The sequence below is a fragment of the Pseudopipra pipra genome, chromosome 11 (genome assembly GCF_036250125.1).
Source record: "Pseudopipra pipra isolate bDixPip1 chromosome 11, bDixPip1.hap1, whole genome shotgun sequence".
In the NCBI taxonomy this organism is placed as follows: Eukaryota; Metazoa; Chordata; class Aves; order Passeriformes; family Pipridae; genus Pseudopipra; species Pseudopipra pipra.
Window position 1 is genome coordinate 12,799,388 of NC_087559.1, and position 6,973 is coordinate 12,806,360.

A 6,973-nucleotide genomic window follows, 5' to 3' on the forward strand; every position below is an offset into this window, starting at 1 on the left:
AAACAAACCGGGTTAAGCGCGTCCCGCTCGGCGCGGCCCCGCGCGTCCCCCCAGCCCCGCTTGGCGCGGCCCCGCGGGCGGCTCGGGGCGCGCCCGCTCCCCCCCTTACCTTGCGCGCAGCCGCCGCCATAGCGCCTGGAGCCCTTCCCGGTGTGGCCGCGGCGCCGGGGCCGGGCGGGGCGGGGCCGGGGGCGGGCGGCGTGCGCACCGGCGCGCCCCGCGCATGCGCGCTGGGAGCGGTGAGGCTGCGGCACGCGCGGGCCCCGCCCCGCTCCGGGCACTGGGATCGGGAGTGGGGGGGGGAGCACGGGGGAAACGGTGGGATGAGCCGGGAAAGGGGAGCGGGAAAAGGGGAGAGGGGCTATTGCTGAAAGGGCACGGCTGGGACGTGTTAGCACGGGGGCAGGAGCTGAGGTGAGTGAGCCCCTCGGCCCCGTGCGGTCGCTTTCCCCTCGCCGTTCTCCTCGGCTGTGCCCTGGCCGGGAGGGAGGGAGCGAGCGGGGCCCGTCAGACCTTGTTTATAAGGGGGAGGGAATGGCCTGGAGTTGTGTCAGAGGAGGCTTATGTTGGATATCAGGGAAAGATTCTTCACCCAGAGTGTGGTTGGGCACTGAACAGGCTCCACTGGGAAGTGGTCACGGCCCTAAAGCTGCCAGAGCTCAAGGAGTGTTTGGACAACGCTCTCGGGCACGTGGTGGGATTTTTGGGGTGTCCTGTGCAGGGCTGAGGGTTGGACTCGATGATCCTTGTGGGCCCCTCCCAACTCAGGCTGTTCTGTGATTCTGTGAAATAAGGGAGCTCTGAGGAGACCCTGGGGTGACACGTTCTCAGCAGAGCTCGCATGAGAGGCTGCAGGAGTCTCCTGGACATCCTCCTGCTTTCCCCTTGTTCTTCTGCTCGTTTTATGATCCCGAGTTGAAATCCCTGGAAGCCGCAGTGTGGTTTGCCGTGTCCCGGGGCGGGAGGAACGCTGGCCGTGTTTGCCTTCTCTAGTTGCAGGTTGGTAGCTGGACCAGGGGGAGCTTTGGAGCGGTGGCTGCAGGAACAGGGACAGGACTGGGGTGGGGTCACTGGTGCAGTGTCTTCCCTCAGTAAGTCACGGAGCATCATCTATAATCATATTTATCCCCGTTTTCTAGAAGCCAAGGAAAGATGACTTTGTCAAGGTCGTTGGTGCTGAACGGGCCTCTCTGGTCCGAATTCATTTTTAATTCCGTCATTCCCTGTTGAGCAAACAAGTGGAAATTGTTGGATATAAGATAGATGTTGGGGTCGTGCCAGCGCTATAATTACCCTGTGACAAGGTGTTAGGATTAGGGACATGGGAGGGTTCTCTGATGGTAGAAAGAGCAGACGTGGAGGAGAGAAGTGGAGCAGGGCCAGGCAGCTCAGGGACGAGGGGGAAAGCAGCAGTCGAGGTAAGGCAGTGCTGTGTGTGACACAAGGCACAATGACTGTGGGTTTAGTTGTAGCACAGTAAAATCTCAGGGCTGTCTTAATTTTTCTCCCTTTCTTTTTGACTGCACTTTGATTTGGGGAAGGGAGATGTGATTTGTTACAGCCTCGTTTTCTTCTAGCAATCCAATGAGAAAAAGACAGCACAACCAGACTGGAGTGTCTGTGTTTGAAGCAAAAAAATGAAATCCGAAATCAAAGACAAGTCTGATTTTTGAACACACAAAAAAAAAGTCTGATGGGTGGAAGTTTTAGGACTGTTTATCCATAGTCTTAATTTTCCTGACAGGAGAGAACAAAAAAAATATCTGACACACCACTTCACAGCTTGCATCAGCTTGTTTACAAGATTATACTATTGTGATAAATATAATCCTAATTTACTAATTTTTTAAATAAATTAAAATTCAGTATGGCTGTTGCTTACAGCACACAAGCTTCCATAAGTAATCAAAGGGGAGAAGGAAAAGGATACAAAAAGAAAACGGAGAAAGAGAGAATAAATTAAAGTCCATTAGGAGTTATATTTGAGGGAGAGAGTTGCGAAAGTAAAAGTAATTGAGAGCACTTTGGAATTGCAAAGGTGTAAAAAGTGGGAACAAGGGGTACTACAGGTGTTATGAAGTGGTTATACAGGTGGTTATACAGGTGGAATGAAAAGAATGTTTATGAGATGTGTGTGCTTAATGGGGAAAGGAGTTTGAAAGTAAAATTAGAGATTAAGATCCATTACCATCTATAGGGCCTAAGAGAATAGAGTAAAAATAATTAACTGAGCACTGGATATCTTTTTCTGATGTTCTAAGTATTTGTAATTTTTAGATATTGTTATTGGGATTCAAATTCCATACTGTATTGTCTGTACAGTGTCTTTCCCAAGCCTTGCTGTGACCAGTAGAACAAACTAATACTCTGAGCATCTGTGTCCTTTAAACTGTAAGCCACTGGCATAGTTGGTATCCTGAACCCTTCTTCATGCCCTGGAGAAATCCCATTTTGACAGTCTCAAGGGGAAAGCAATGGTATGTGCCAGCTGCCTTTCTAGATCTTTTTGGAGCTGCCAAATGCCTCGTGTAACAACCGAGTTACTTTTCATCGAGGCCATTAATCTGAGCCCTCCTCTGCGTGAGTGCCAGCTCTCAGAGGAGCTGGATGGCTGTAGTTATCCCTCACACTTTTTAACTCCTATTTCAAATTGCCTAATGAGTTCAGAATTTGTCAAGGGCTGAGTCATAGACTAAGCTGAAAATACAGAGAGCGGCTGCATCCTGAAACGAGGGTACAAATTGCTGTATGAGTGTTTTATGAGGTGTTTGATGCTTACCAGAAAGTGTCCCTCTTAGAACTGTGGGAAGCAACAGGTGGACGAAGAGTTTGGTGTGAAGTGCTCTGCTGTGCTGTGCTCGGGGGAGGAGGAGGAGGATGTGTCAGCTCCTGCTTCGCTTCTGCAAACCACTGTCACAACCGAAGCAGGCAGAGCACCTCGCAGCCATGTTGGGTAAGGGCAGCAGGATCCCACGGAGGTGTCTGTCCTTTTTCTGGGCAGGAAGTCCATAAAAATGTTATGATAGCCATCATAGCTGAGGGCAGAAACAGCCCTCTCCATAGCCATCTTGGATAAGGGAAGGGGAAGGGAGGGGAGTGGCACATTCGTCCCCTAAAGAGCTGGTGTCTGGGTCAGGAGGACGGAACGCAGCAGAGGGAGTTTATGTGCATACCTGAAAAACATCTGGATTTTGGCTTGAGAGTGTTGAATCTTAATGACTCGATGAAAAATGAGATCTTTTGCTGCAGGAAGCCTGTGGTGAATTCTAAGCTGACTGTAACTGACTGAAAAAGAGAAACACTGAGCACAGTTATAGGGAACTCAGTGCCAGATTTCTGAGTACTGTGCAGTGATGGTATAACAGGCTACCAAAATAATTAATATATATCAGATTAAATTTTCAGAGGAGAGGTGTTGTGAACCAGTTGCTTAGTGGGAGATCCTGCCTCGAGGGATTGTTACATGTGGAATGACTGATGCATGCTGTGTAGCAAAAGTTCGGTTTCTAGTATAAAAATTAAGATGCAAAATGATAGTGTTTGTTAGACAGGTAAGGAGAAAGATGGAAATGCACAGGTTTCTGCTGAGTTCTCATCCCTGAAACTCATTCATAAGCAATTGACCAAATCAATTTTGTATTGGTTTTCAGAAATATAACAAATTCTATGTATTACTGCACTCTTTTAAGCCATACCACATTTTAAAATTACAATCTATGGAGGCATTTACTGCCACACGTGGAAATGTATATCAAAGTTTGAACTGTTATTTACATATTACTGTATCTTCTGCAAAACAAACTTGCCTGAGAAGTAGCTTCTGAAACATTCTGAATCAAGCTGAACTTGTCAAAAAGTAAGAAACTGTTTCAGAGAAGTTTTCTCCTGTGATTAAAAATTTTATTCTAACTGTCACCCCAGGTTTACTGAAGTGGTTACACTATTTTATTTTAGTTCTATTATCGGTCTTTAGTTTCAGACTTATTTTCTGTTCCTTATCTTTTAACTCTGACTGATTATGTAAAGAAGAATTACATTATCTTTCAGCATTAATTTTGAAAGTTTAATCCTCTCTTGTCAGGTAGATTTTCCATTTATCTCATTTTCTTTCAAATCCTTCCCTGCTCCTATCTCTAGTCTTGGTTAAGCTTATTAAAAGACACTTGTACCCATTATATAAATGAGTGTCTTACCAACATTACATTATGTTACATTAATGGAATATATGTAGTAAGCGTATACTGAATATACTATTCAATTTACATTATGCAATAAATATATTAATATGTTATGCAATTATATAAAATGTTTATTATACTATATATATCCTCTCTATTTGCATATACAATATATGTTTTATACTATGTTAATAATACATGTATTTGGAGTATATATATAAGTATAATGTAATATGTGTGCCATTAATACATTATTATGCTAACGTATAACTGATGTTACATACAATGTTTCTGAATTTCTGATGAAATTAGCTAAGTTGATATATCTGGCATTTTCACTGCTTTACTATTTGAGCAGAAAAGAGTCATCATGTAACCAGCCTTAATTGCTTTTCTATTAATATATCAAATAAAAAGTCAATATTAAAATTGACTTTTTGAAAAGTTTGATGTTTTCTGTGCCTGTTTGAAAAATAGAAAAGATGCTTTAAAAATAATTATGACAATTTTGGTGAGTGTTTATTTGTTTCAAATGAACCAGAGCTAATTTTCAAATACAAATGAAGTACCACTTTAAACTGAAATGTGGAGGCGGGTGGCGGAGGAGGGAAGGTGAGGTGAGCAGATGATGTTTATCCAGATCTTTGGTGGATGTGAGCAGTCTGCACAGTCACTCCCTGCTGATGGAAACAGGCCAGCCAGCAGCCAACACAACATTTGCTGCCACCTGATAGAAAGCATCCCACTGAGGGAGGCGGGATACAGCTCTGGAGATGGCAGCTGTAGGTGCAAGATAGAGGGTGGAAGAAAGCAAGACAGGCTCAAACACTGAAGCGTTTTGGCTCTTTGGAATCCAGCTGTCCCACCCAGGCCTATTTTCATTTTTATTCCAGCAACGGACATCACAGAGGATGCTTTCTCTAGAAGACTTTCTTTTCCAAACTGTGCCGAATATTTACATGAACAGATCACTGTATTTCTGCAAAACAAGGCAGAGTTCATGGAGATTTCTAAGGGCACATTCCATATGCAGAGCCCTGCTATTTCATGAGTCAGTATTGCAAGTTGTAGCTAAGCATTCTCATTTTGTAGATTCTGAGCTTTGAAGTCTATTTTATCCTCCACTGATACACTTCTTGCAGGAGAAAGCAGTCTCAGTTGTTTCTATGTTACAATACTTGAAATAAATGCAGAAATATTTTTATTCTATTTCTTAAACAACAGACATTCTTTCTCAACTGAGGAAGATAATCACATTTAATGAAAACTAAAATGGATTTGAAATGCCTAGGTGAAAATCTTCCTGAACTAGTGTTTCCCTGTTAATTGGGAATATCTCCAGTAGATGAGAATCCTCTTTTTTTCGGTGATTTTTTTATCAAAGACTGTGTCTCTATTCTCTTAACTTTATCCTGCCAAAAGATTATTTGTTAAACATCAAGTGGAATTAATTTACTTGTTCTTGTTTAATAAAATGAGCAGAGCATATAACTCTTACTAAGTTCTTATTATTTTACTTATATACATTTGTACTTTTTATTCACGTGAAAACTTACAAAGAGAGGCCAGCAAAAACTAAAAGGGCAGGCATGATAATAACAGCTAAAATTTTATTTTGGCCATGACAGCAAGAATGTAAACAAGGAAAAGTATAAAAATATAAACAAGGGAAGGCTTGTAAGAAGCAGAGAGATGGTATCTTTCCTTAAACTAAGTGATAAAGCTCTTGGCCGGGCCCTATTTCAGCTCTTAAATGGAAATAGTGAACGAAACACCACTGCAGAATCATTGTGCTGAATTTAACTTGATGAAGCTCAGTCTTAGTCATGTCTTTTTTTGAATAGTGACCTTTTACAGAACCCAGGAGTTAACTACTTGAAAAATGTGTGAGTCTCGTGTGGCATCATGATAAAATACCTGAAGCAGCTACAGACAGCGAGAGCCTTCCTGTACAGCCCTGCCCAGGCTGCACTGCAGAACCCCATTCCTATCTTACTATCTGACATCCACTTTGCCACTAATGGCTTCTGATAACTGAAGGCCGCTATATCTTAAATTATTACCACAATAATTTCGTGTATCATAATTTTGTCTGAGTTAAATGTTTGTTCCTCCTTTGTCTAGAAAATTACTCTAACGATCAAAGTGTACTTTAATTTCTAGCAGTTTGGTTTTGATAGATAAACAAATGATGTTAATGGGTCTTAAGGAAACAGTGCATCTAAAGAGTCATAAATTTTAAGTGTGTATAGATGTGGTATCTCAGTTTTAATATTTGCAACTCCTATCTGGAAGAAAACCTGGCCTGTAGTGATTCAGGCAAGGAGCACATCTGCATCTACTGCTGCCAAGACTGTGCTAGTAGCAGTCAACCAGAAGTCTGGTGTGAGTAACTAAATAATAACAGGTACGGTCAGGAGGAGGGGAGTGTTTTTGTCTAATAAAGTAGCTACTTAGCACTTTAAACTCTACAAAATGTTTCCTAATTAAATATAAATGGGAGATGGACAGTGCTAAAGGAGTATTTGAAAGCTCTTACATTATTAAATAAAGAGCTTGGATTTTGGCTAAGGCGCTAAGAGAGGTTTTAAGAGATTTGGATGCTTTTTTTATTTATCCCAATTTCCTGTGAGGGCGATGTCGTTCAGGCATCAGCCTGTGGGGTATTTCCACCTGACTCCTGAATGGTGTTCAGCGTTGTGTAGGATATGATGTAGCTATGCCTGTTAATTCCTTAGCGACCACCTCGTCCCCAGCCGGAGGCTGCCACTGACCTGCCGAGGAGGAATAGAAAA

General features: G+C 42.8%; 1 protein-coding gene across 40 annotated transcripts in view; it reads right to left on the reverse strand.

Annotated features, from left to right (window-relative positions):
• SLMAP (sarcolemma associated protein) overlaps positions 1 to 194 on the reverse strand; it is a 91,457-nt gene extending 91,263 nt beyond the window's left edge. For 18 of the 40 annotated variants that reach the window (XM_064667572.1, XM_064667614.1, XM_064667602.1 and 15 more), the window contains exon 1: positions 110 to 186. The gene's annotated coding sequence lies outside the window, so the exon portion shown is untranslated. Of the gene's footprint in view, positions 1 to 109 lie in introns of all 40 variants that reach the window. The other 22 variants (XM_064667608.1, XM_064667599.1, XM_064667573.1 and 19 more) reach the window with 3 other exon arrangements.
• Positions 195 to 6,973: the final 6,779 nt, after the last annotated feature.